This window comes from Strix aluco, chromosome 9 (genome assembly GCF_031877795.1).
Source record: "Strix aluco isolate bStrAlu1 chromosome 9, bStrAlu1.hap1, whole genome shotgun sequence".
In the NCBI taxonomy this organism is placed as follows: domain Eukaryota; kingdom Metazoa; phylum Chordata; class Aves; order Strigiformes; family Strigidae; genus Strix; species Strix aluco.
Genome location: NC_133939.1, coordinates 10,113,748 through 10,141,665, shown reverse-complemented (window position 1 = coordinate 10,141,665; position 27,918 = coordinate 10,113,748).

The following is a 27,918-nucleotide window of genomic DNA, read 5'->3' as shown; positions in this document are numbered from 1 at the left end:
TGAGGATGGAGCTCACTAAGCCTTTCAGGTATAAAGATCTCTTTGGCAAGGAGAAGCTTTACAGGTATCAAATCTTTTGATGTCTACAGTCTTGAATAATGTTACCTGTGTTTTTAATAGTTCCTCACTCATCATCCTCTGTCATAGTATATGTGGAATATTTCAGAAGATTCTTGAAGATAATCTTAGTGCCCAGGTGGGATCAGGGTAGGCAGAAAGAAAAGAGGAAGCTAGTTTTGTTCAGGGTAAGCTGAATCACACAGTAATGCACACAGTATATGCACACATAATCCTTGGCTCAGTTTTTCTCATAAGGCTGCAGCAGCTCTTATCCTCGCTGTTTTGATCTCAATTATATGACCTATGGCATATAGGAACCTTCCTTTTTTTTCCTAATAAATTAAAGGTAATAAGGTGAAACTAATCAATGAAACCATAAAGCCATATGGTATTGTGGTCCTGGATGGTAAGTTTATACTCTGAGAATCTGCAAATTAGCTGTGAAAATAAAAAACATTTAAAAATAGATCAAGCAGAGATAAAAGCCTTGGAACACATTGTAAAAATTACAGATTCCCAGACCCATTAAAGTGAACTAAAAGCAAATGACAATGTGACTAGCAATTTTATCAAATTCAGTAAAAGGTCCGTTTCTTTTTTTGTCCAAATGAGGGTTTGTGATCATGAGCACCCCACAATGTCATATGTTATCTAGAAAGCCATACAGTGTCACCAGTAGATAAACATCATCAGGAGTCCAGTTTCCATCTCAAGGGAAACTTCTGGGACTATCTTTGGTTCATGGCTGGGTCGGGTCACTTTTAGTTTTCACTGACCTGAACCTGATCCAAACAAAAGGATTGAAATTCCTGACCCATTCACCCCAAAGAACAACTATAATGAAAAACTGAAACAGAATCATACAGTATAGCAAGCGCACGCCTGAAGAACAGTATCAGTCTGAGACAACTTTAGGAGAGCACCTGCTTCTTTTTATCAGGAGAATCCCTGTATTTACCACAGTGTTGACTTGAAGAAGTGAGTCTTCTAGTTGGAAAACTATTCTGCTATTTTATTGAGTTAGTCTAATAAAAGTGTGTGAAATGTAGCTGCATTTTCAGGACATTCCTGGTAATTTGTTTGCAAAACCTCACTTCCTTAGTGTTTCTTTTTGAAATCAGTTCTTAAAGCAACCTGAAACCACTTACAACAGCAGTGCTGAGATTTTTGATAAAAGAAGAGTGATCAAACTAAATTTCTGGCCACTTCTAGCTCTCTGTAACATATAAAGCTACTAAGGTAGTCCTGCAATTTGGCATTCTGGCTGCTTTAACAGCTCTGTACTGTCAGTAAGAATTTACCAAAATGCAGCTTTAATCTCACAGAAACTTAAAGTAGACACTGCACCAAAATGTGTAAAGAGTAGTTTCAAAACTGCACAGGAAAGATGACGCCAGCTGAAACAACACTGGTGCATCCATAAACAATTCTGTCATATTGTCATACTGAAGATGATTCAAATATTGCATATGGCTAACATTTCTGTGGTTTTAGTCCCAGTTTAGGAGATAACCAGGTGTTATTTTTAGTGGGGGTTTAGGGGGGCAGTATTTTTTGTTTGTTTAAATTCTGCCTTATAAATACATGACTTGATGCTGCTTAGAAAATGAAAGCACTACAGAATGAATCTCTGCTCATAGCTTTTGGTATACCTCCACTCCTGTAGCAACATGCACCAATTTACAGAGCAAGAAAATTCCTACAGTAGTTAAGAAAGTGCCTGTGTGACAAAACACAATGCTGTGCAGAGATAAGCTTGGTAACTCTGCCCAGACAAGCAGTATGCTGTGTATAGCCGAAGAGCAGGCAATTAAGTACTGGACAAACCAAACCACCTCCACTAAAAAAATACTTTCCTACTTTTCAGGAAGCAGCACATAGTACACCATCCTGAGCCTGATACACAACATCTGGCTGATGCTCATCACAAAAACACTACTTGGAAATAAAAATACTCTTGTTTGCTCTGTAGCTTCTAGGTATCTCCCCACTTCACTGAGACTGAGTTTCAGCCAGATAAAGATTCCCCTGCTCCATAATTTCTGATACATACTAGGTAAATCATGAATAACACAATTCATTCGCATTGCTGAACTTGATGCAAAACCATAAAATTACTTAGATGCATTGTTTATATAAAACATAAATGTACGATATATAAAAAATATAAAATGTAATTTTACAGAAAATACAGTATTTAATGGTACATAAGGTAGTAGCCATTCCCAGGAAGCTTATTTAAACACTTGCTTGGTGACAGCATGCAGAACCCCTATTAATTTACAAATATTACAAATTTTAGCTGTGCAACAGTAAGAGATATCATCCTGCATTAGCAAGGTTGCTTGAAGCTTCTCGTCCCTTGGTTTTATCATCCTTTATGGTGTGATCTCCAGTTAAATTAGAGCTTTTCCTTTTATTTATTGCTCCCTTTTCAGTTTAGAAGTTTATTTGTGTCTTTTCTTTAATTGGCTACATTTAAGCTCCCTAATCCCAGGAATCCTTCTAATAACTGATTCAAATTGGCTCTCAAGTTGCTTTAGAATGTGTATTTATGACTCTGTGATCATTAGACTTGTTTTGTTAGGTCTGTCTTGTACCAGGAACAGTGAAGTAAGACCTCCAGGATGGCTGGCAGTAATGAATTGGTCTCCTTTCTTTGCTTACAATTTAACATAGTTTTCCTTAGCGAAGATTTAAAAATTTACTTGTAGCAGTAATATTTTTTTGTTTATTGCAAAGGTCTGTGAGCATTCTAAAATTTAACATGGTTATTTAGCATATAATATACATGTAAATATAAAACAATTCATAAAACTGCATCACTCATTAAATGATATTAAAATACTTTTACTGACTCTCCAACATATGCAGTCCTCAAAAGTTCATCACTGCATGATGAATCTGACTCCTACTTTCATTTCCAGCAGCAGGTCAGTATTAATTTACTCGTTGTTTCATCCATCATTCATGACCAGAACCACATTATTACTAATTAAGTGAATTCATTCTGGGATTTATTTGACTGAAAGTCTTAAGAAGAGCCCATCTACCTACAGTGTATATCATTTCTTGGGAATGGTACATGTAATCCAGACTTGGAGTCATAGAAATAGTAGCTCAAAAGATGTTGCTGTGATGAGCACTGTGCAGACTGTACTTATTTTCATGGCATTCTCATCCTGGAACTTTTAAACACCAATTTCATTAAACCCCTGAAAATTCAACTGTGCACCCATACCTTCCTTGTCATCTTTTTATTTCTCTTTGAAGTTGTACAGAAAATAGCATAGGATTACAGCGTACTTTCCTCACAGCCTCTGTGCACAGCACTTGGCAAAATGGTCTTTACAGTATATTACAAGAGGTGCTTGTGATCTGCAGGCCTGAGCTGACTCCTGCTGAGGAACATCGAGGACAACAGTTGAATGTATTTCCTCATGTATTATTGCATGAGGGAAAAACAGCTAAATCCAGCCTTCATTATCAAATTGAAAATAATTTAAGGGACAGGTGAGGAAAAGTTTTTACCAGTGAAGGATAGACAAATTTCACTAAAGGAGTGATTTTGCAGGAGGAAAGTAACAGTAAAGGAGTGTCTTCCAAAGAAATGCAGCAACGTGAATTACAGCTAGGTGTCCAGAGTGGGGCATGACGCCAAACAGAGCAATGAAGGAAGACAACTGAACAGGGAGTGACCAAAAATTTAAGAAAAATATTCAGACAAGACAGAGTTACATAGAATCACAACAGTCCAAACAGAAGAGCCAATGAAGAGATTTGAAAGTGACAGATGAGTAAGATAAAATGGACAGTTTGAGCTAGTATTTTGAAGGGCTTTGGAAGTGATGAGTGAGTGAAGGCTGAGCAAGGCCTACCTTTTAGGCTGCAAAAGCAGACAGAAAAATACAGTGCAAAGAACAACACTTGTTACGAATAAGACTGGAAAGGAATGGTGTTTCAATCTGCTGTGGAGAAAAATTCAGCAGAATTTTCCTCTGTCTAGTTGTTAGGGTAGATTTTGAAAGAATAAGAAAATTGGATAAAAAGATGTCAAGGCTTGGCAAATGAAAAGGACATTCATGATCATAATAGAAGAGAAAGGAATGGAACAAGAAAGGAAAAGAAAGCTCTGATAGTATCAACCATTTTTTCCTTTCTAATAGTTATGATGTAAACTCAAGAACATCAAGAGACTAAATCTTTGCAGGAAGAGTAAAATAATCAGGGTTCTCATCATGGCTCTGACATTAACTTATCCTATATTTTAATTCTCTCTGTGAACCGTATTACAGTTGCAGAACTGTGCTGAGGTTTGTGTCATTAATGCTCATGAAAGACTTCAGACTTCTCAGGAGGAGGAGATAAAAGAACTTAAATGGAAAAGAGTAACACAAATGTTTTGAGACTATAGGAGGAGAAGGATCCAGACAATCTAAAACAAAAGTTTTTTTGAAAAAAATGAATTTTGCCAGCATTCATTGTTACTTCTTGCCATCAACTTATGTTGACATAGATTTATAACACACTGTTTCGGGAAACAGGTCTCAGGATTATCTCTGCTTTTTCTGGCAAAGAAATTTAGAGAGCTTGCATTTACTGCTTGAACTGTAATAGGAAAACAGTGACTGAATTTATAAAGCAAAGCCTTAATTTCATCCAGTTTTAATGATATTTCAAAAAATATAAAAAAAAAAAAAAAGAGGCAGAAAAAATAACTGCTGTCAGTTTAAACTCTTGTTGCAGTTGATATAACTGCTAGGTATGGTTCTCAACGAAAGAGTATCAGTTGAATGAATGTGCTTCCTGAATTAAAATTTTTATAGAGAAATGTATATGTATAGAATTCAACTCCCCCATCATTAAGATGATGAATGACACCCCGAAGAGCAAAATTAAGTGTGTTTATTTGGCTAGTTAGTTTAGTGGACACATGATAAATTCTGCTTGTCCTCACTGGAAAACCCTGCCAATATTTTAAGTTCCAGTTTCTTTCTGCCAGAATATCCTCTGTTTTATAGAACATGACTGCAATTATCAAAAAACATGTGCAGTGATCTCTTCAGACTGAGGGAATCTCCTGAATTCACTGACTTGACTGGCTGCTGATTTTTATGTTAACAGCAGTTAAATAAACTTTGTCTTAAAATACCCCTCTCATTCAAAAGGTCTAACAAGACTGATATTTAGCAGTGAAGAAAAATTATCTTTAAATTCAAGAGTAAGTTTTGGTGTCAATTACTTGTTATGCTGATTTTTTGTATGCTAAGCACTGAAAAGAAGGTTGAGGTTAATATAATTTTGCCTTCTAGTTCTTAAGTCTTGGAATTCACCACAGACAGGCAAGACACTAGGTAACATTGTTACAGAGTATGCAGATATTAAAATCCTGATAAGAACACTGATTTAACCCTTTTATTTTTAATAATTAGTAATGAAAAGATCATAAGATCACATGAGAAATACCTATTCGTACCTTGTTGAAGCAGAAGGAATCAGACTCAAGATTTAGTTGGAAGCTTCACATTTCATGATGAAATCCATGAGTATTAATTATTTAAATGTTTATTTACAATACATCAAGACGCCATATGAACTGCACAGGCAAATCAGTTGATTGCTGTATTGCAGACCTTTTGTTCCTTTTTAAGAATGAAAATTCTAAAATGCTTTTATTTTTGTACCCAACTTCACACAGTTTACCTAACCTGCAGTTCAAGTACACTAGAAGAACTTCTCTTATGCTGCACATAAATAAGACCGGATGCTTTACTGTCATTGTCAATGTATATTTCATTGCTCTGACATTTGTGTTAAGCATATTGAAAGGATGCACTTTATATACACAAGTGAAATCACTACAAGAACACAGAAGAAAAAAAAGCAGCTTTGACCCTCAAGGATCATTTTGTATCTTTGTTCACAACATTCTTTCATTTGCTAATGTGTATCCTGCCTTCTTTTCCTCTATAGTTATTCTATTAATGTGATTCAATCTTTTCTTACATATGCTAAATATCATTCCTCTTTCCCTCTGTCTTCCCATCTCTCTCTGAAACTACTGGCCGCATTTTATTCAGTTGTACTGGTTTTGGCTGGGATAGAGTTAATTTTCTTCACAGTAGCTGGTATGGGGCTACGTTTTGGATTTGTGCTGGAAACAGTGTTGATAATACAGGGATGTTTTAGCTATTCTGAGCAGCGCTCACACAGTCAAGGCATTTTCCGATTCCCACTCCACCCGCGAGGAGGCTGGGGGTGCACAAGAAGTTGGGAGGGGACACGGCCATAACAGCTGACCCCAGCTGCTCCCAGGGATATCCCAGACCATATCATGCTCAGCAATAAAAGCTGGGGGAAGGAGGAGGAAATGGGGATGTTCAGAGTTACGGTACTTTTGTTCCCAAGTCACCATTACATATGATGGAGACGTGCCTTCTTGGAGATGGCTGAGCATCTGCCTGCTGATGGGAAGTGGTGAATGAATTCCTTGTTTTGTGTTGCTTGAATGCACAGCTTTTGCTTTACTTATTAAACTGTCTTTGCCTCAACCCACAAGTTTTCTCATTTTTACCTTTCCAATTCTCTTCCCCACCCTCCCAGCAGGGATCGAGCAAGTGACTGTGTGGTGCTTAGTTCCCTGACAGGGTTAAACCATTACACCAGTCCATATTATTCCTGTGCAAACAGTAACTATGAGTCAGCTCCATTTTCAAGAAGTTGCTATGCCCACAGAACAAGATTCACCTCCCTTTCCTTCAAAGTGACAGGAAGATGTCTTGCCTCTCTCCAGTTCCAGCTGTATAATTAACTTGTAGTGAAAAGAAAGCAGTCATTTGTGTTCAAACCTGACCTGTCCCTTGACATCCCCAACTCACATTTTACTCTATTTCTTTACTTCTGTAAAACCTAAATCCACAACTGAACTCACCAACAATTACTATGCAAGGTCAGCAAACACAAACAAATCTCCTTAAGGAATTGCCAAGAAAGAAAATTAATTTTCAAAAGATATCAGGCATTTTCACATGCTACAATGAAAGACTAATTTAAGTTGATGAGGCGAAGATAAGCTTATCCACCCCCTGCTTAATTTCACCTTTGGACAGGTTCACCACATCTATGTTATGTGTTTTTGAAGTCTCTTATAGTTACCACACAGCATTATATTACAGAAGAAGAAAACCCAAGAATTTTCCTTCAAACTTTACACAGAAGTATAGAATTCTGGTTTTGACTCTTGCTTAGTGTAATATAAATTAGGAAGTCTTAGAAAAGCCATGTCAGATCTTTCAAAAGACTGACAGTCTCCCTCCTTCCCTGGCCTATTCTGGCCACAACTGCAAACTAGCTTTTGTAGGACAACGCAGCTTTCCAACTGTCAGTAGGAAGTCTCTAGGTCGCTATCACTTGTCCTCAGCAGCTTCCAACTTTAATAATGCCTAAAGCAAGTCCTGAAAACTAACAGGTCTAAAAGCTATGACAGCTTTTGCTCTTGGCAGCCAAGCATAAGAGGTTACTACTACAGGACACATTGCTCAGCTACAGCAAGTGCATCCAGGAACTGCAGGATGTGACGTTCAGCTACCAAAACTCTCTACTTAGAAATCTTTGCTCATTACAGTCCTCATAAAAATCCACTGAAAACTTGGAAAACAAGCTGCCAGCTACCACCATCCCAATATGCAAATACACTAAGTTTTTCCATTCCAGAACTTTTCCTTGAACAGTTCAGCACATCACTAATTGAAAGTAAATAAAGGTTTTAATGATTCGAGTCTATATAAACCTTTTTTCAATTCAAAAGCTAGAAGTCTCTTAAGGATAAAAAACACTTGCATAAAATCACTGCAGCAGAGCATAATCAATCCCTCCAACTCCATTTGTTTGCTTTAGCACTTTACAAGGTTCCCTCAATTTTCAGGTCCAGATCAATCATTTGTTAAAGAAAGAAATGAACAGGCTTGAGTGCCTCAGCAGAATACTGATAAGAAACAGCGCCAGCTCATTTTAACTGAAGACAAGAGCCAACTTAGAAAGATTTTCTTCCTCTTCTCATCCTTGGTAGAAGCCTTGATAAAACCTACCACCAAGGTGAATGAGAGGAAAGAAACAAAAAAGATGTTTCCTAGCAACTCATTTATGCTTTTCATGTGGCTTTTATTGAATATTTCAGTTTTGCTTTTTGAAATTATTTGTTACATTGTCATATACAGTGACAGTATATTCTTCTTATTACCTATCCTCAGCATTATTGGTTGAATATTTATTCAAGACTACACCATTGCAAACCTATAGATTTAAATGCCTTAACTGACCAGGTCAAGGAATGTGCGAGCGATGTATAAGTTCATTACAAGCAGACGAAGGACTAAAGTAAAAACAATGTTAAGTCAGAACAACTTACTTCATACTTGGACTACAATTGCTTTTAGTGCTGAGACTAAAGGACAAACATATTATGAGTTACAAGAGCTGTAAATAAGCACAGGTCTTTCATCACTAGGGTGAGGGAAGAAAATGTTATTCCCATGATTAAAATTCTTAATTGCTTTTGTTTACATACATTAATTTCCTTTATGCCAATGACCTCTCACTTTGACATCTGCACCCAGTAACGCCCCAGTGCCATCAGTAGCATTCACAAAACATTGCTTTCAGCCATGTTTAGAGATTAGCTACAAAAAATTGCAAAAACAAACATTATAAATACAGTTGGGAGCCTGATGATGAAGTCAAATAGTATCTGACTGGTACCATGTGAAAGGAGATTCTACTATGCAATTGATAAAAGGAATCTAGGAAATGTTACAATACACACTGAAAGTCACTGAAATTACATCCAGAGACAATGCTTAAACCAAAAGTTTCACTGGTATCACTTTGCTCTTTTTGGCACACATTGCTAGCTTAATACCTTACCTCTATTTCTTCTTTTTCACTACAATTTATTACCCTAGTCAAAGGGTAACAAAATACCTTGGCTTTCCACTGGAATTTAACAAGTGTTTCTCCTGCTTTCCCAGTGAAGAACTAGGGAAGTTGTGTGGAAGTTGCAGTGGAACACTGATTGATATGCACTAATTCTCTTCCATATTACAAAGACAAGTCATATGCATTTGGAGGAAGATGTTCTATTTTCAGACATGTCAAATGACTGACTGCAGTTCTACTTGAAGACACTAGAATCACATAAGAAATATGACTTCTATCATTTAGCAAATTCCCCCAGGTCCTAGTTTCCCAGCAAATGTTCTTTTTCTGATCATCAGAGATGCCAGTTTAATCTTCCTTGAAACAACAGCCAAAGAAAACTGACAGCTTCATGGGGTATCATAGAGAGACGTGTTCCTTGCCTACTTCTGCCAACACACTTTTACCATTCTTTACAACAATGAAGGCTAATAGAGGGATGATATTCAAGAGCTGTATCTCTGTGCTATATCTCTGTAAAGTGACATCTGTGCTCTACATAAACATCTCTACTTTTCTCAGTCTTTTCCCAAGCAGACTCTGTGCAGCAGATCACATACCGTACTGACTCAGCCATGTTGCAAGTTCTCCAGTTCTCTCCCCTCAGATGGCATACAGGACCTGGCTCAATTCCTCAGCAGTCCTGAGGAATAGTCTAGGTAAAACTTTGCCCTATAATGCAGACATGCGGAGTAAATTTCAAATGTATGACATTGCTGTATAGTACTTAATTAATTGATATTCATTAATTAGGTAGTCTAATGTTTCACTCTAAGTAATAGGTTAGATTCTTCTTAGGAGCATTATTAACTAGATTCAACTTAATTTTCTATCAGAATACACCAGCTGCAGGAAAAAGACAGCCTCAGACCACTTTAAATTGTCTTCTCTAGCCTGACCTTCCTTTTCTCTCTCTCCCCCTCTTTCCTATCCTATTTATATTTTTCTAACAATTCTATATCACTTTCTTAGGAACTTAAATGGTTAATGTGGGAACAGAAATAAGTAAAAAATCATACTTTGTTCTATGCGCACACACACACAGAGTCACTGCCTGTACATCAAAATGGGGCTCTGCAATGTAGAAAAATAAATAAGGATAGAAGGAAACTAGTTCATAAAAGCAAACTGGAGAGGGTTTTCCTGTGGACAGTCCCAAGTTGTATCTGGCTCTTTGCAAGCATGTAACTGCATAGGGAACTGGGGCTGAGGCTCTGGGACCTTGACATGAGCAACACACAGCTGCAAGAACCTTGCACCTCTCTGAGCTCCTGGTCTGATGCTAATACCTCCTGGCCTGTGTCACGGGCACAAGTAGATTTACCTGCTACAGGTTAGCTGAATCTGTGTGTCTCATCCCCCGAAAAAAAACCCAAACCCACCCACAAGAAGGCATAGTTTCTAAGCTGTCACAACACTCCTTGGGAGTTAAAAGTCTCTGCACCTTTGAATTTAAGGTTCAATTACACATTTCCCAAATTCCTGTTCATCACAACTACAACTGTATATTGCCATCAGTACATAACACAGATTTGCAGAATTCCTACAAATGTGTAGGTTTGGATATTCAGAGCTTTTTTCGTGATTCCTCAAATTGGAGCACACAGAATCCAAGCTCCTGTTTAGAAAGCAAACACATTAATCCAATACATTACAAGTGCTGTTAGCAGTTTAGCTGCTTTTAAATAGAATAAAATTTTTAAAAATAAAATTTAAAAGAAAAAGGCAAAATCCAACAAGGCATGGATGAGAAAGTAACATGGAAACATTTAAACAATCACTGAAATTTTGATGCTGAGGCAAGAGGAGAGAGATTATGTTGACCGAACGTGTTCAAAAGTACATATATACAATACAAAGGTATGTATAAACACATACATATATAAAGGATTTATCTGTGATATCAATGTATTAACAGATTTACTTTTTAGCTTGTTCGCAAGAAAGTTCTGGCCATGATCAAAGCCTCTGCAGCACTTCTTGTCTGAAAACACAGTTTCTTTGTCAAAATGAAAATCAGTGGATCTTTATACCAGATGTTTGCTTATGCAAACAGAAAGCAAGGAGTTATCCCCAGCTGCCTGCTTTTGTTAGATAAATGGACATGTAGGCTCAAAAACTTTTATGAGCTCTGAACTCTCAGTCTCTCAAAAATGCTGTTCTATCACAAATTGCACTGACTACATGTTCTGAAGTTCACAGATCCAAATCCAAGAGGAGGACAAGTTTCCACCACCGGATTTTTTTAATCCAGGTTTACAAGCAGTGCATATATTCCTCAGTGCAGCTTTACTGGACATTATCCAAGCAAGTCAGTTCTTTCTCCAAGGCTATAGGTAATAATAAGGAATTACCTATAAATCAGCCAAACAAGCTTTAAGAAATTTAAAGCAAATTGATGCATTATGTCAGTAGCGATCTGGTATTACCCATTTCCCAGACTTCTTATTGCCTGTCATGAGAATGGTACACTAAGTATTCAAGCACTTGTATATTCAGTGTATGACAGCTAGGGCTGCTACACTGCTCTTTCCTTTTCCTTTTTAATTTCTTTTTTTGACAAGATTGCTGTTTCCACAGAGACTTATAAGATTAATAAGGAAGAAAACAAAAACAGTAGAGCAAGCAAATTAGACAGCATGAACGAGTCAAACATATTCAGTGTATTCCTCTCTTACTGTCAGACCAAGCCATTAAAAATCTGGCAGCTGACTTCCACAGCCAAATTATTATGAAGAAAAAAAGCCATTATCCTGGTAATGGACATTAATTGATAGGATAGCTAATTTAGTGGAAATTATTGGCCTGTAAAGGTGTGTAGAGAAGGAAGACAAAAGCTTAATCTATCAGTGGGGGTTTTTTTCCCCTAATCTTCCTAGTTTGAGATGTTCAATTTTGCCTTGTAACCTACATTCTACAGATACAGAGGCTCAATTATCTTTATTTCATCCATTTCATCATTTCATTCACTATATTTCCTAAGTCTGACAGAAGGAACTTTACAACTATTAAATAGCTTTTATCAGATTTCTAAGCAAAGATACTCTTAGATACTCAAATTTAGAAAAGTGCAGTTAAGACAGGAAACATGAATTTATCTCATTAAAGAATATATACATCTGTGATGGGATGGAGAGGGAGAAGAGGAAGAAAGGACTCTGTACACAACCTTAGGAGAAGAACAGCAGTAGCTCCCTTCTTGAAAGAGTAACCTAGCAAATAAAGACAAAGCTTAAAACCACCAGTGAAGGTCAGACTCCAGGGAATTTAGAAACCCAAAGCTTTCCTTAGACTTCACTCCAAGTTTCTCTTTTCTAGATATTCTCATCATTTCTCCTCCCTTTCTCTTGCCTTCTGTCAGTAGCCAATTTCTGTGCTCTGCAGAAACAAGGGTTCTGTTAATTGTACTCCAGCGCCTGCCTGTTCAGCATTGCTGCCCCTTGATTGGTGCCCCCTGTTGTTATACCCTCTGAGCAATTATCCAGTCTGCTAATTTCACTTTCCTCTGTATAAAGTGTTTTATGGAGGAAAATCACTGGCTCTTACAGCACAAGATGTGGCAGCTTTGCTATATCCCATACCAGCATCACCACCTGCTCCACCAGTGCTGTGCAACTCAGTATGAAGGGATATTAAGAGCTAGTATAAAATGCTGCCAAAACAATTTGGACCAAACCCAGTTTTCAGGCCTTAACATTTCCTGCAAATCTGTCCTCTTCCTGAAAATCTGAAAGTCCAGATTTTGGTCCGCTCTAGCTTCTGCTTTTTTACAAAGAACTGTATGTACTGCTTGGAGACTGGGGTGGTGAGTCTCTGAAAGGCTGACTGTAGTGGATCATAGCACCAGAGAGGGTCAGAGAACCACTGAGGTTCCCCATGTCTTCCATTGGACTCAAGGTATTGACACCCTGACTTATTAACAGAAAACAGGGATATAACAGCAACTGGGTATTCTTCCCTCCGTCACTGACTCATTCATAATATATCTGGAAGAAACTTTCTCCAACAAGAAAGACATCAAAGACAAAGCACACCACCACTCTGGAAGACCACACTTTCACTGTGCTCTGCAGCATTCAGGCACAGGACATTAGACTACTTACCCCATACATTAAACCCAGGCTTCCTGAGACCCCTTCTGTTCAGGAGTTTTCCCCTTCATACCATTAAACCACATACCTCCCAAGACTGCACAATTTTCTGCAGCCTCTGCTTTGGTGGTGTCTTAAATCAATTACAGGGGAATCAGACGATCCTTCATTTCATTATTTTTTATTGCTCGCTTCAAGGAACATAAATGTAAGTGGCAGAAGCATTTCCTTACAACCTAGAAATTCAGAGACAGTACTGTAATTGGAAATTACACCTCAGAAAACAGCTCTAGGATTCACAACTGTCATGTCTTGGTGTGGAAGAATTAACTCATTAACACACCACTATATTGAACCACTACCACTGATTGTAGCAATTACCAGTTGCACTACTTTCAGTTACAACTCCAAACTGACTTGAATTTCTGCCTTTCTTTTAACCTGTTTATCTGAGATGGACATTTCCATGTGTTCCTTTGAGCTAATCTCAGTGTCTTGGACAATCAAGACTTTAACTGAAAGTCATATATTGAAGTTCACATTCTGAAAATAGCAATGGTGCATCACAATAGCCATTAATGCTGCATGTTCTGTATATACCTACCTCCTTCCTTTCTCTCCATGTATTGCATACAAACACACATGTTCCATAAAAGCACGGGGTAAAAATAAAAAGAAATTTCTTTTACAGTTACTTAAATCAGAAAATGGGAAACCAATGGGAGGAAAAAAAAAATGACATAATATAGCAAAGACTGAAACAATTAAGTAACCTACCTATAGAAAAAAGAGACGCCATCAAGTTGCCATGGTTTGTCAGCTACGTTGCGGTAACACACTACACACACACTCTTTCAGCAATGGCCTGGGCTCCTACATCTTCTCTTATAATGGACAGAGCACACAGGCAGTTATTACAGCTCAGCTAATAACTAATTCTTTCTAAGACAAGCTACACCCATCAACAATACATATCAGATGTATTTTTGGGTAATAAATACAATTAATCATTTTTCGTTACAGGGTAGCTGTATAAAATTTGGGTTGATTTTCTAATTCTTATAATGACTGTTTTACAATGTAAATCCAGTTTCAAATTTTGCAAGGAGGTGGCTGCTCAAAACCCAGTGTTTCCCCTCAGACACTGCCAATTCATCAAAACTGAAGCAAGCAGAAACATACAAGTAAAAACAGATAACACATACTACTTCCATCGATGCTGCAGCAACAGATTAAAGCTTCTAGTCTAGCCGAATCGCATGCACGTGAGAAAGTCACTTAACCTCAATTTTTCCTGCTTACGATATGTAAAAAAATTACTGGTTCCTTCATTAACACTTTTCTGAACTATGCTAAGGGGTGTAGCTACATAAAAGAGTTAGGTAAATGTTAAAAATTAGCCATCTACTTTAATGTGCTATATCATGGATTTCAGAGTGAACCAAACACTCCTGTGAGACAGGAAAAGACTACATTCCTTGTTTACTACACTCCTGATTGTTAACAATTTAATACACTGTCTATAGCATAATGTTATTAGATCTAGAGCTTTCAGACCAATATTAACACACTCTTCTGCAACTGAAAGAAACAAACCCGTGCTTTAAAGCTAAATAGAAAGGCTCAATAGCCAGCAAAGTAAAATGGGCTTGTATTAAATACTTGCTGTGAAGCTTTCTGTGCACATGCCAGTATAACAGCACTGGAGCAATGGCATTTTCTTCAGGTAGCTAAAGATTTAATAAAATGTTGTTAGTAACAAGCCAGAAAATTGAGTCCTTCATCAGTAATATTTGCTATACAGAAAAGACCTCCACCCTTTTCATTGAATCATTTTATGACTTCGGTTGGTACAGATTCACTTCACATATCAAAAGTACAGGACAGTGTTTAAATGAGCATCTTTAAAGCATAAATCTCTGCAACAAATAAAGGCCACATATAGATACTCATGAAAAATAAACTGTAGTAACTCAAGCACAGCAAATGAAGTGATCATCTGTGACCTGACTCATGCAACTGCTCTATAGCACCCATAAAATGAGATTAACAACACAACTGCTGAAACCATACCCCACCACTACAAGTTTAGGACATCTCCAGAGAGAAGGAATAACTCAGAGATGAAATAGAAACAAACAAACAAAGAAGAGGAAAAAAAAAAAAAAAAAAAAAGTTTATGAGCACATGACTTCAGACATTCCCACAATGGAATCCCAGAAACTCCAATGGCTTGATTCAAATCCTGCTGGAGTCAACAGTCTCTGATTTAGGCTTGTGCTGAATTTTCTGTAGATATTAAGGTCTTTGTAGATTTGTATCTATCCTTGTTACTATAAATATATATTTTGCAAGCAGTAACTATACACAAAATTTTTATCCCAACTCCAGATTTTTTTTTAAATAAAATTGTTTCTATTTTTCTTAATTTCTCTTTTTCTTAAAGAAATTAACAATCTTTCTGTAAAAGGAATAAATGAGAAAGAGCAATATATACAGTTGAGCAGGTGTGAATAAAAAAATAAGGGAAAAAATCTGAAAATACAGTCACAGAATCATAGAATTGTTTAGGTAGGAAAAGACCTCTAAGATCATCAAGTCCAACTGTTAACCTAACACTGTCAAGTTCACCACTAAACCATGTCCTTAAACATCACATCTTCACGTCTTTTAAATACCTCCAGGGATGGTGACTCAACCACTTCCCTGGGCAGCCTGCTCCAATGATTGACAACACTTTTGGGGAAGAAATTTTTCCTAATATCCAATCTAAATCTTCCCTGGTGCAGCTTGATGTCATTTTTACTTGTTCTATCATTGTTACTTGGGAGAAGAGACTGAAACCCACCTTGCTACAACCTCCTTTCAGGTTGTTATAGAGAGTGATAAGGTCTCCCCTGAGCCTCCTTTTCTCCAGGCTAAACAACCCCAGTTCCCTCAGCTGCTCCTCATAAGACTTGTGCTCTAGACCCTTCACCAGCTTCGCTGCCCTTCTCTGGACACGCTCCAGCACCTCAATGTCTTTCTTGTAGTGAGGGGCCCAAAACTGAACACAGTATTCAAGGTGCAGCCTTCCCAGTGCTGAGTACAGGGCAGGTGATTACTTCCCTAGTCCTGCTGGCCACACAGTTTCTGATAGAAACCAGAATGCTATTGGCTTCTTTGCCACCTGGGCACACTGCTGGCTCATGTTCAGCCAGCTGTTGACCAACACCCCCAAGTCCTTTTCTATCAGGCAGCTTTCCAGCCACCATTCCCCAAGCCTGTAGCATTGCACAGGGTTGTTGTGACCCAAGCGCAGGACTCAGCACTCAGCCCTGTTGAATCTCATACAATTAGCCTCAGCCCATCAATCCATCCAGTCCAGATTTCTCTGTAGAGTCTTCCTACTCTCCTCTCAAGCAGATCAACACTCCCACCCGACTTGGTGTTGTCTGCAAACTTACTGAGGATGCCCTTGATCCCCTCATCCAGATCATTGGTAAAGATATTAAACACAACTGGCCCCAGTATTGAGCCCTGGGGAACACCACTTTTGACCAGACACCACCTGGATTTAACTCCGTTCACCACAACTCTCTGGGCCCAGCCATGAAGTCAGTTTTTTACCCAGCAAAAAGTACACCTGTCCAAGTCATGAGCAACCAGTTTCTCAAGGAGAATGCTGTGGGAAATGGTGTCAATGGCTTTACAAAAGTCTAGGCAGAGAACATCCACAGCCTTTCCCTCATCCACTAAGTGAGTTACCTTGTCATAGAAGGAGATCTGTTTAGTCAGGCAGAACCTGCTTTTCATAAACCCATGCTGACTGGGCCTGATCACCTGGTTGTCCTGTACGTACTGCGTGCTGGCACTCAAGATGATCTGCTTCATAACCTTCCCTGGCACCGAGGTCAGACTGACAGGCCTGTAGTTCCCCGGATCCTCCTTCCAGCCCTTCTTGTAGATGGATGTCACATTTGATAACCTCCAATCAACTGGGACGTTCTCAGTTAGCCAGGACTGCTGATCTGTCTGATTGAAAGGGGCTTGGTGAGCACTTCTGCCAGCTTCCTCAGTGCCCTTGGGTGGATCCCATCCAGCCCCATAAGCTTGCGTGTGTCTAAGTGATGTAGCAGGTCGCTAACCATTTCCCCTTATGGGGGCTTCATTCTGCTCCCCATTCCTGTCTTCCAGATCAGAGGACTGGGTACCCAGGTAACAACTGGTCTTACTATTAAAGACTGAGGCAAAGAAGGCATTAAGTACCTCAGCCTTTTCCTCATCCTTTGACACTGTTTCCCCCTTCATTCAATAAATGATGGAGTCAATTAAACATTGACTTGGTTTTATACTCAAATGCAGTACAACCTTGTAAAGTTTAGAGAAAAATGATCAATCAAGGAAAAAAAAAAATAATCAGGAATCTGTCAACCACTGTGACCTTTCAAAAAAAATTATAGCGGTCTCGCAGTGACATTGGATAGCTCCTTCAGCATCCTCAGACACGTCCCACCTGGTCTCATGAATTTCAGTACATCCACTTAACTTAATTCCTCCACAACTCAATCTTGCTTTTCAACAGGTAATTTCTTGCTCCCACAGACTCTGTTAGGACAGTCTGGGACCTCAAAGAGCAGGCAGCAGATCTTCTCAGTGAAAACCAAGGCAAAGAAAGCACTCAGTACCTCAGTGTTTTCCATGTGCTTGGTCACTAGACCTCCTGTTCCAGTGAGCAGTTGGACATTTTCCTCAGCCTTCTTTTTGGTGCCAATATACTTGCAGAAGCCCTTCTTAACACCCTTGATATCCCTTAGTCCAACTCCAGCCAAGCTCTGGATTTCCTAGCTCTACCTCTGCATCTGCAGGCAATAGCTCTATATTCCTCCTAGGTAACCCATCCCCACTTCTACATTCTAAACACTTACTTTATGTGTCCAAGCTCAACCAGGAGTTCGCAGTCCATCCATGCTGTCCTTCTGTTACACTTCCTTCACTTTTTGCAACTGCAATGTACTGTTCTTATGTGTTCAGCAGGCAGTTCATGAAGACTGACCAGCTCTTCTGGGCCTCTTTGCCCTCCAGGGCAGTCACCCCCTGAGAATCCTGAGAAGCAGATCTTTGAAAAAGCTGAAGTCTGCTCTCCTGAGGCCCAGGGTTATGATTCCACTATTTTTCTTGCTCACTTAAGATTTTAACCTCCAATGAACTACTTATAAAAATACACGAGAAAGGAATTTAAACATCTACCTTGGCTACCTTTGTTCACTACTGCTCTCCCAAGATTTGCATAGTTCCTAAACACTAAGTTTGCAGGCTCCTAAGCACTAAGTTTGAGAACACCTCCCCAAGACCCACAACATACACAAGTTAAATAAAATGTACAGTTCTAAGACACTAGGAATTCATGCTCTGGGTTTCACAAGTCATCTACTTCTGTGAGTCCTCACACAACATAAACCACATGTAGAAAAGTCTGGAGAAGCCCTCACAGAATTTCCAACTTCAAACCATGTTTTTCAGCTGATGCCACTGTATTCTGAAAGAAAGTGATCCAAAGTGCCCAGGCAAAGACATTAGCATACATCACCTCAGGCAAGAGCAGCTGTTGAGCATTTCAGTTGCACTGCTGATTTCTATTTTAAAAAATCTGAAAACAAAGGGGTTTGTTTTACATTTATTTAATCAATTAATAGTGGGCATTCAGATACTGAAGTTGTAGAACAGTAGTCATAAATAGTTAGAAGTGTAACAGCACTTCATAATGAGGTCTCATCAGACTTACTGATGTTACTTGAAAGAATGAATGTATTTCCCTTAGTGTCCTGGTAACAGCAGCTCTAACACATATTCTTTAATTTTAGACAAGCTTTTTCTGCAATAGGAAACATTTCACCTTGGAAGAAGGTAATGAATTAAAAAAATTATGCCATATTGTTTACAGAAAGGCGCAATGGGGTCTTATGTGTTTACAGATTCATTATGACAGAAAACTGCACAGTTACCATATCTTTATCATGATGGGAGACTGTCATCTTCATCCTGAAAGCACTGTCTGGGATTATGTAGTGTATTCAGTAGATATATTTCAACTACACACATACAGCAATACATTCTGAGGAATTAGCAACAACTCTGGAAAAATATTTCTGAAGTGGTCTGGAACTTTCCACACATAGTGGGGTTTTTATACTTACTTCCAACTCAGATAAGAAACAGTTAAATTATTTTTAATCATCATGCAGTATTTTATTTAATAAATTGATGTAAACACTAAATTAAATTCTCTGCCAATGAATTAAACTGAAACAAATGAAAACACTTTGATGAAGGAAAGTTGGATAAGTAGTGCAGGACAAATATCCAGATTGAAAGAATTAAAAGCGAGCAATAGATTTTGGTAGGCTATTAAAGATTTAATTAATTGTCAACTCAAAAAGTATACAATAGTAAAACCATCTGTAATACTGAAACAAGGGAAGAGAAAGTGTAAAAGTCAGTAACATTTTTATTAAAAACAAATCCCTCCCATATACACATGATTAAACATTTACAAATAAACCACACAACACAGTATTTCCATCTGCGCCAGTGGTCCTGATACAAGTGTTAAGAATCTCATCTGACACCCTACATGAAGAAAAAAATTCCAATTAAAAAAAAAAAAAACTAATGTAAACCTTGAGTGATGCAGATTTAGTTCAGATAAGAATTTGACTATAAATGCCTATGTAAAGTCATTAATAGAGGTCTCATTTTGGATATAGTTGTTTTAGAAATGGATTATTTGCCCTTGAGCAGCTGGCAAAAGTCTGGCTCACTAAATGTTCCAGCAGGAGACTGCAGTTCCTACCTTTATGGTAGCACAGTCTCTGAAGTTCATTTCTTCCAAAATGAGAAGGCCAGAGTAATAATATGTACCAAATCCATTGTCCCTTCACATCAGCTCACAGAATTGGAGTTGCAGGCTAGAAGCAGCCTTCTAGATCACACTGACTGTTGATATAATGGGCAGGAAGGGTCTTTAAAAGGACAGGGTTTCTGGTGCTCTATAAACACAGTTCCCTAATACCTACTATCTATAGGTATTAATCAAAAACTTGATTATGCACAAATACTGTTACTGTAATGTTAAGGGTGACACAAAATAAAATTCAAAGAAAAGGCAATCCTTCAAATAATTTATATTTTAACTTCTGAAAGTTTTCTTAATAGTTTTCTCTGTCAGTGTTTTAAAATCTTTTTTTAACATTCCTGAGCAGGGAGGACATCTCTTAAGAAAACTGTATTTATCAAACTAATGATAGACCGCTTTCAAGCTTAATGCATATCTATCAAAGCTTTTTAAAACAATTACCTGGTCTTCTTACTACTTAATTGATCATTTACTCCTCACTAGGGGTATCAACAGTTATGACAGCCAACACTAAGAAAAAGAATCTCAGAAGGTAAAGCCTCTTTTTTCAGGCCTTAAACCATTCTCTGAGTAGTATAGACCAAGACACAACCATTAAGGGAGTAAATTTTGCCACCTCTGCCTATTGAGAGATTTCTTGTATATTGTTATACCTGTGTCATAGTCTGATTTGGTAAGACAACTTCCAGTAGTTCACAGTTTTTGTTTAGTACAAATACTATGCTACAGTCACAAGCAAAACATTAGACTTAACCCAAAATGATAGAGAGAATGAATGAGCTGCACTACCAGCTTTGCTTTTTCATCATTCGTATCTTCATTTCTGACCTCTGTTCACTGAAAAGAAAATCCATGTTAGAAGGAAGTGAATTAAAGAATGAACTGCCAAGGCACAGATACAACACAAAGGCAACACCCCCTTGCTCTTCTCTGGCAGGAAAGTGGGCACAGCTGGAAGAAAGGGTGTGCTGCTGAGGTGTCTTTGTGGCTCCTCAGATCAGCTGTCAACTAAAGTATGCTCCCAGTAGCTGCATCTCAACACCTGAGATGTGTGGAAGAAAAAAAAGTAGTATCAGGGTAGGGCAAAGCTAAGCAAGACTTCTAATGTATACATACACTCCTGAGATGCTCACTAGAATGATCACATACCCCAACCCTCTGCCCAAACTGTTCAAGAAGCCTTCATTTATCTCCTGCATATATACAAATTCTTTCTAATTTATCTCTCTGTTGAATATAGTAGATTAGCCCTCTATTTCAAACAGAGGAAAGTGCTCATAAATCAAGCACAAGTTAGCACAGCAATGTTTATTGGTTTTTTTATTCTGTTCTTTCGAATGTGTTCCAAAGTGGAGAAAAACTAGTCCCTTCAGTAGATATTGGAAATGACCCATAATAGCCATGATCTGCTAAAAAGGTAATCTGTTCAAAAAACTATTAGATTTAGCCAGACCTGACTTTGGGCAGTTGGCCTTAGCTGTCCACAGTTCACAGATAATTCTTCCTGCACTTACAGGCTTTGTAACACATAACTACACAGCTGACATTTAATCCTCATTTCTGCCTTCCATATATCCACTACCAGTAAAACAACAACCTGTAAAAGAGCTGCATCTTTTTTCAGATGAAAAATGGCCTAAATCATGGTTTTGTTCTCAGCATTTTATTTCAGGATACAGAACTCAAAAAAAAACCCCAACTTTTATAACTATGACATCTGGACCATGGGCAAGGGAGGAAACCAACGATAATACTGGGATTTTCCCCTTCCAGATTCTTAAAACTAATCTCCTATGTTCCAAGTGAATCAGCTACTGTAAATGAGCTATTTCCCCACTTAGGCTGTAATTCTCTGGCAGGTTCCTGTACCCATTGAAAAATATGCAGATTATTAACTTTTCTTTGAACAAAATGTTCTGGAATGGAAATTCATCACTTCATTTATGTACAATAGAAACATGTTCAAAGGGAAGCAACACCTGTTCCTAGCAGATGGTAAATTAGCATTGAAAAGGATCACCTGTACTGGAAACCCCATTTTCTAATTCTACCATCAGGAGGTAAATCTACAATGTAAGTCACAATGAAGCGCTATCTGATTTAGCACTTCCTTTTTCTCCAGGAGCATGCCTGTAGTGCATACTGCTAAGTGTCCATTCTCTTACACTGGTGCTCATTCATCAAACTTACAAGAAGTGTGCATTTTGGCAAAATGGACTTGGATGTAAGCCATTGCTTTTACATTTATTAATGACCTTTGCTGAGGAACTTCAAGACATGATATACTAACCCACTTCAGGATTTCTTTATAAATACATGTAGTCATTATTCCCCCCACATTTTTTATTTTTTCTTTTTTTTTAAAGAAAGCATCTAGGATCAAAGTTGAGACTGATGTAATCACTGCTCTCACTCTTGATCTTCATCTGAAATGCCATCTGACAGTCATATGTGCAACAAAAATTGAAAGTAACCATGAATGATGTAAACATCATCAATCTTTAATGAGGCCTTAATATGTGAAACTTGTACTACACTGTGAGTCAGAGACCATATCCCTTTTCCACCAATCTCCAGCCCCCAGTGAGTTACAATACTTCAAAATTTTTTCATTTTTATCAAGGCTGCAAGAAAGTAAGGAAAGATGTTTCTGCACTTAAAGCACTTTTACATTATTAAAAGCCTTTCTAATGTGAAAAATTCTCACACAGTCACTCTTGTGGCAGCTGCATTACTGTTATTTTCACCATTCGAAGTATAAAATGAGATTATGAAGGAGGTTCAAGAGCTAGATTTAAATCCAATTCTGCAGCTTCTGAACGTGTCTTAATGTAATATTGTGGGATTTGGAGGTAGAGGCCTCAATAGCTTAATCTATGTTTTTTTCAAACATCTGGGTCACTGGCAATGTCACTGGTGCTTTTATTCTAACTAAAGGAAGGGCATAATCAGAAGTATAATCCCTGATCGGTTACTTGCCTGCAAGTCACCAAAAATACATTTACAGCAACAAATCTATCTTGCTGTGGAAGGCCTTGGTACAGCAACTCATATTAGCCCTTTCAAAATATGGGATGCACTGTTAAAAGAAAAAGATGATGTCAAGTCTATCTGAATGACTTTGTAAGAACAAGGACTAGAGATAAAAAAGGGAAGCTGGCCTCAAACTACTGCACCGAACACCTGCCCAGTTTGCATTCAGTAAAGCTAGAGAATTCCTCAAAATTAAAAAATAATTTTTTTTTTTTTTAATTTAAATATATATATATACCCTGTATATCCAATTCAGGCACTGAAATAAATAGCTGAGCCTGGGTTTACCAAGATGCAGGCAGCCACAAGGTCTGAAAATCCAGTTGCATTTATAAAAAGCATTGTTTGCCACCTGGTGGCTAGCTACCAACAGCAAGCCTACCCGTTATAAAATTGTACCTGGATTCATTCTGTATTTATCTTCCAAATCACTTGTATTAAAACCATAAGCGGGTGGCAGGAAGAGAGCTCTCAGCCTATGGATGTTCTTCTCCTGCCTTGCTTCAATAACATCCTGTTAACAAATGATACTTCTGCATTGGTTTTTTCTGTTTCCTACCTGATTAGAAAGAATAGCAGCAGTAACACTGGGTTGTATGTCCAGATGCAGGCACACAGTGGAAAAAGCATATCAGTTCAATTGCAATGCACAGAACTGCTGTACTGGCTATACCAGAAGATGAATCATTCAATCACTGCAGGCCTGGGTGTTTTTGCAACTGCTTCTGAAAGAAGCGAGCTCACCATTCCAGTGCGAAAAAGCTGCACAATTGTTCTTCCTAACGTCAGCTAAACCACAAAATCCCGATGATTCCTATGGATATACAAGTACAAATCCTTCCTGGACCTGTCTCAAAAGCACACCAAGTATGCCTGCTTCAAAGAGTAAGCAAGTACGGCTGGTTCCTTCACCCCTTTTACTGCATCTGGTGTTCATCCAATACTCTGTTACAGAGCATGGTGAAAAGAACTGCCAGGTGGCCTTCACTGTTCATATAATTCTCTATCAAGTTTTCCCTCACTCTCCTTCCCTATCTTTGCTCTACCACCACCACTACTTCTCAGAGGACCTGCTCTCTGCTGTGCTCTGACACCTACCCTGTTCTATTACTATTTCAAGATTCTGTAAAAGTATAAGGAACGGGCCAGAAACAAAGACACCTCCCATCAGGGTAATACAGCTGTGCAATGGCTCTGCGATCATGCAGTGGTGGACCATCCCAGGAGCTCGGCATGTTCCCACTCTGTACAGGAACAGGTAACTGAGAAACCAGCATCAACAGTGACATTCTCATTTCCATTCAGATCCATTCTTCTTTCCAACTTCCACCTCAGGGTCTTGGCAAAGGCTGCATCACTGAGCACATTATTCAAAGCAAGATCTAGTACACTGCCATATAAATACTGCCATCATATTCTATGCTCTTATCTCTGTTTTATGTTTTTATATCAGCCTAGACTCTTACTGGTTTTTATGGTCCCTATGGTACAATGAGTTGCCTATAGAAGTGTTCATGTCTTTCCCACATGAAGTTAAAATTGATTCAACAGTGAATTTGTACAAATGGTACTTTCTTATATGCATTCTTCTGCATTAGTCCACATTACATCTCACTGCTAAAGGTTCCACTGTGGTTTTTTATTTTTAACTTTCCCAGTGAAACTGAAGTAGAGGTAGCACCTTAGAATTTATATTTTATTAGGACCTTCTGAATTTCCTTCTTTTTCTTCTGCTATTTGACACATATGAACAGCAGCATTATATTTCATCGGTTTCCATATTAGCAATGACTTTACAGAACAGCAGCTCATGTGCTGATGCCTGTCTTTCAGCCTAATTAAAGGTACACAGCATGCACAGCACACGACCTGTCAGACTATAATATAGGCTGTATTCCTGCACGCAGATCATTTGGCATGCCAAACAATCATGTGCACTGGACTAGAGCAGTACTCCTCAGTTTCAGCTTGGTGACACCTTATATAAATAAAGAAATGCCCACATTATAAATATTGATGCAAACTCTGCATCAGTCATAATGATACATGTTTATAACTTCTCTGTGTGTGCATGTGTATGTATTTCAAGAGGCTGACAGAACATACAACCTTGAAAATTAAGACTGTACCATAAATGGAGCAATACAATTCCTTGCAGTGAACACTAATATTGTTTTCAACACCTTACGTCTCCGTGCACTTTCAGACTGAAATTACATTAGCAATTACAGCTGACATAATTGACCATTCTAATATTCTTCTTTAGTGAGCCAATATTATCAAAATGGCAATAATCTAAAAATTGGCACATACCAGGCTGTAGACATTAATAAAAATCTCTGCATTTCTATGATACCTCCCAAAACCAGGTGAGGTTAGAAGTGCCAAAATGCTCCAAATGCCCAAAATTATAGAAACCAAAGGATAAATCTATCACTAGGAGGGGAAATAAACTAAACCTCACTCTTTCCATTTGGACTAATAAGAAACATGGAAATGTTCTGAAACATAACAGTATGATATGTAAAAATTATGAAATTATGCAAGTGGTCCTATAGCAGCAATATACTTCATTAGTACAGACCTGATATAGCAGGTTGTTAGCTGTTGCTTCCATCACTTGTCACCTTCTTAGCACTGAGATAACATTGAACTGCTTGGATTTGAGAATATGATTCTATTCCCACAAAATTAAAGTGGTTTGGCAACAACTTGTTTAATGTTTTTTCTCTTATTCTTTTCCTTTGGTTTATGGTAAACTCGGCAAACCCTTGATGCTAGAATTTCTGCACAGATCATTTTTCTTTCCATTAAAATTTTCAAATTTAAGCCACATGCACCTTTTCCTTTCAGGAAGCAGGATGGAGAGGGCTGGAAATTAAAATCTCAATATTCCATTTATCTCATTTTAACCTTAAAAACAAGGCTTAGACATAATATAATCTCTCCTGTCTACCTTTGATTAGCTTCATATGATCCAAACCAAACAGAATTCACTAAAAAAATCTCTTGCCAATTCAATAGTCCCCTTGTTACCTACTAACCCAACATATAGTTGCAGCTATATGTTTAAATAAGAATTTATCCAATATTTGAACTATCTGAAGATATCAATCCAGAAAGAAATTCTGTAATGACAGACAACATTTTTTTTGTTTGTTTGAGAGATTGCCCTTTCTTTCAAATTATTAGCATTTTATCAAGAACTGTTCTGATAATGCACTTGCAAAGCCTGGAATTCAACTTGAAATGCATTGCAACATTTACTTTCCAAGATGAAAATCCTCAAGAGTTCTGCCTCTTACAAAAGTTGGTCTAAAGAAACACTTCAATGTATGCTTTGCTGTCTCACAGTCATTGTTAATGAACTATTCTCTTCCAGCTAAATTCCTACAAAAGATTTATTCAGGAAACACAGAAGAGCACTGTACCTTCCTGTGACATTAATTTTAAAAAAGGAAAAAAAAGACTGCCTTGCAAGTTCTTTGATTTTTTTCAGAGAAAAATGAAGTTATTTAATCACTATGATATGCTATCAGAGACTATTTGTGGATATTATCTGTCCTTTCCACTTCTGGAGGACATTAAGGGAAACAGACATTACCTAATAGTCCACTGTAGTCAGATAGGCACTAAGCTAAAGTGGAAGCTTAGCTTCCTAAGGGCACTGAAGTCAATGGAAAATTAAAGTTGACATAAATGGATCAAGCAGTAGGAAAAATTAAAAGCTTTCCTGATTTTCCTTGTCACAGAATCCCAAAAGTTGAAGGGACCTCTGGAGATCATTCATTCCAACCAAGCCCTGTGCTCAGAACATGGTCCACTACAGCAGGTTGCTCATGACTATATTCAGTCAGGTTTTGAGTAGCTCCAGATATGGAAACTTCACAATTCTGGGTGCCCTGTTGGAGTGTTTGACCACTCTTCATAGTGAAAATTTTTTCTTACACTTAAGTTGAATTTCCTGTATTTCAACTTGTGCTGTCTTTTATTTCAGCCAAGTAACTTTAACACGTAAGAAGGAACAGTTCACACTTTAAAAAACAATTATTGATGCAAGCAAACTGCAAAAAAAATGGACCCCTTTACCTCCAGGTTACTACAAAGCATGACCTTCATCTCACAATCCTTGCTTATGCATGTCTGTTCACAAGTAGGAGGCCCATCTTACTCTGGCTCTGGCAAGTGTAGCATTAGTGAGATTTGGAAGCCATGCTGTACCTTGGATCATGTGTATGACAAGGAATTCCTCCTCATTCAGGATCAAGCATTATTACTCCCATTACAGAGTCACAAACCTTAGGATTACAATAGTAAAACTGTAATTTGCCCTTGGTCAGAGCTATGCAGTTTAGGTTGTTTTGCATGTTTGGGGTTACCCAGTACAGTAAAAGTAACAGTACTGCAAATGAGAAAGTGAAAAAAAGATATAAAGGCAGAGTGCTTGGAGACAAGGAAAGGTTTTCTACCTCCAAACATAAGCAAAGATTAAAAGCAATGAGGAAAAGTGAAGAATGTGCTAAACCAACAGTGCTACCAGAAATTCCAAACAAGATAAGAGCAGCAGAATGCAAAGGAGCTTGATTGACAGTCTGGCAAACAACCATTTTTTTTACTTTTTTTTTTTTTTTTTTAACCTTCCTTGCTAAGTCGGACTGTACCACTTACACCATAGTCTTGGCCCAACTTAAATACAGCAGCCTTCCCTCACAGTAGATTTTTCACCCTAAAAGCTGTTTTAAAATTACAGTAGGCATACAAGAGAATTTATATCCTTTCAATACTTATCCTTCCTACAGGAAATAGGTATCAAGGACTATATTTAAGGCTACCTGAGCAACACAAGCTTCACTAGGTTAGCACAGA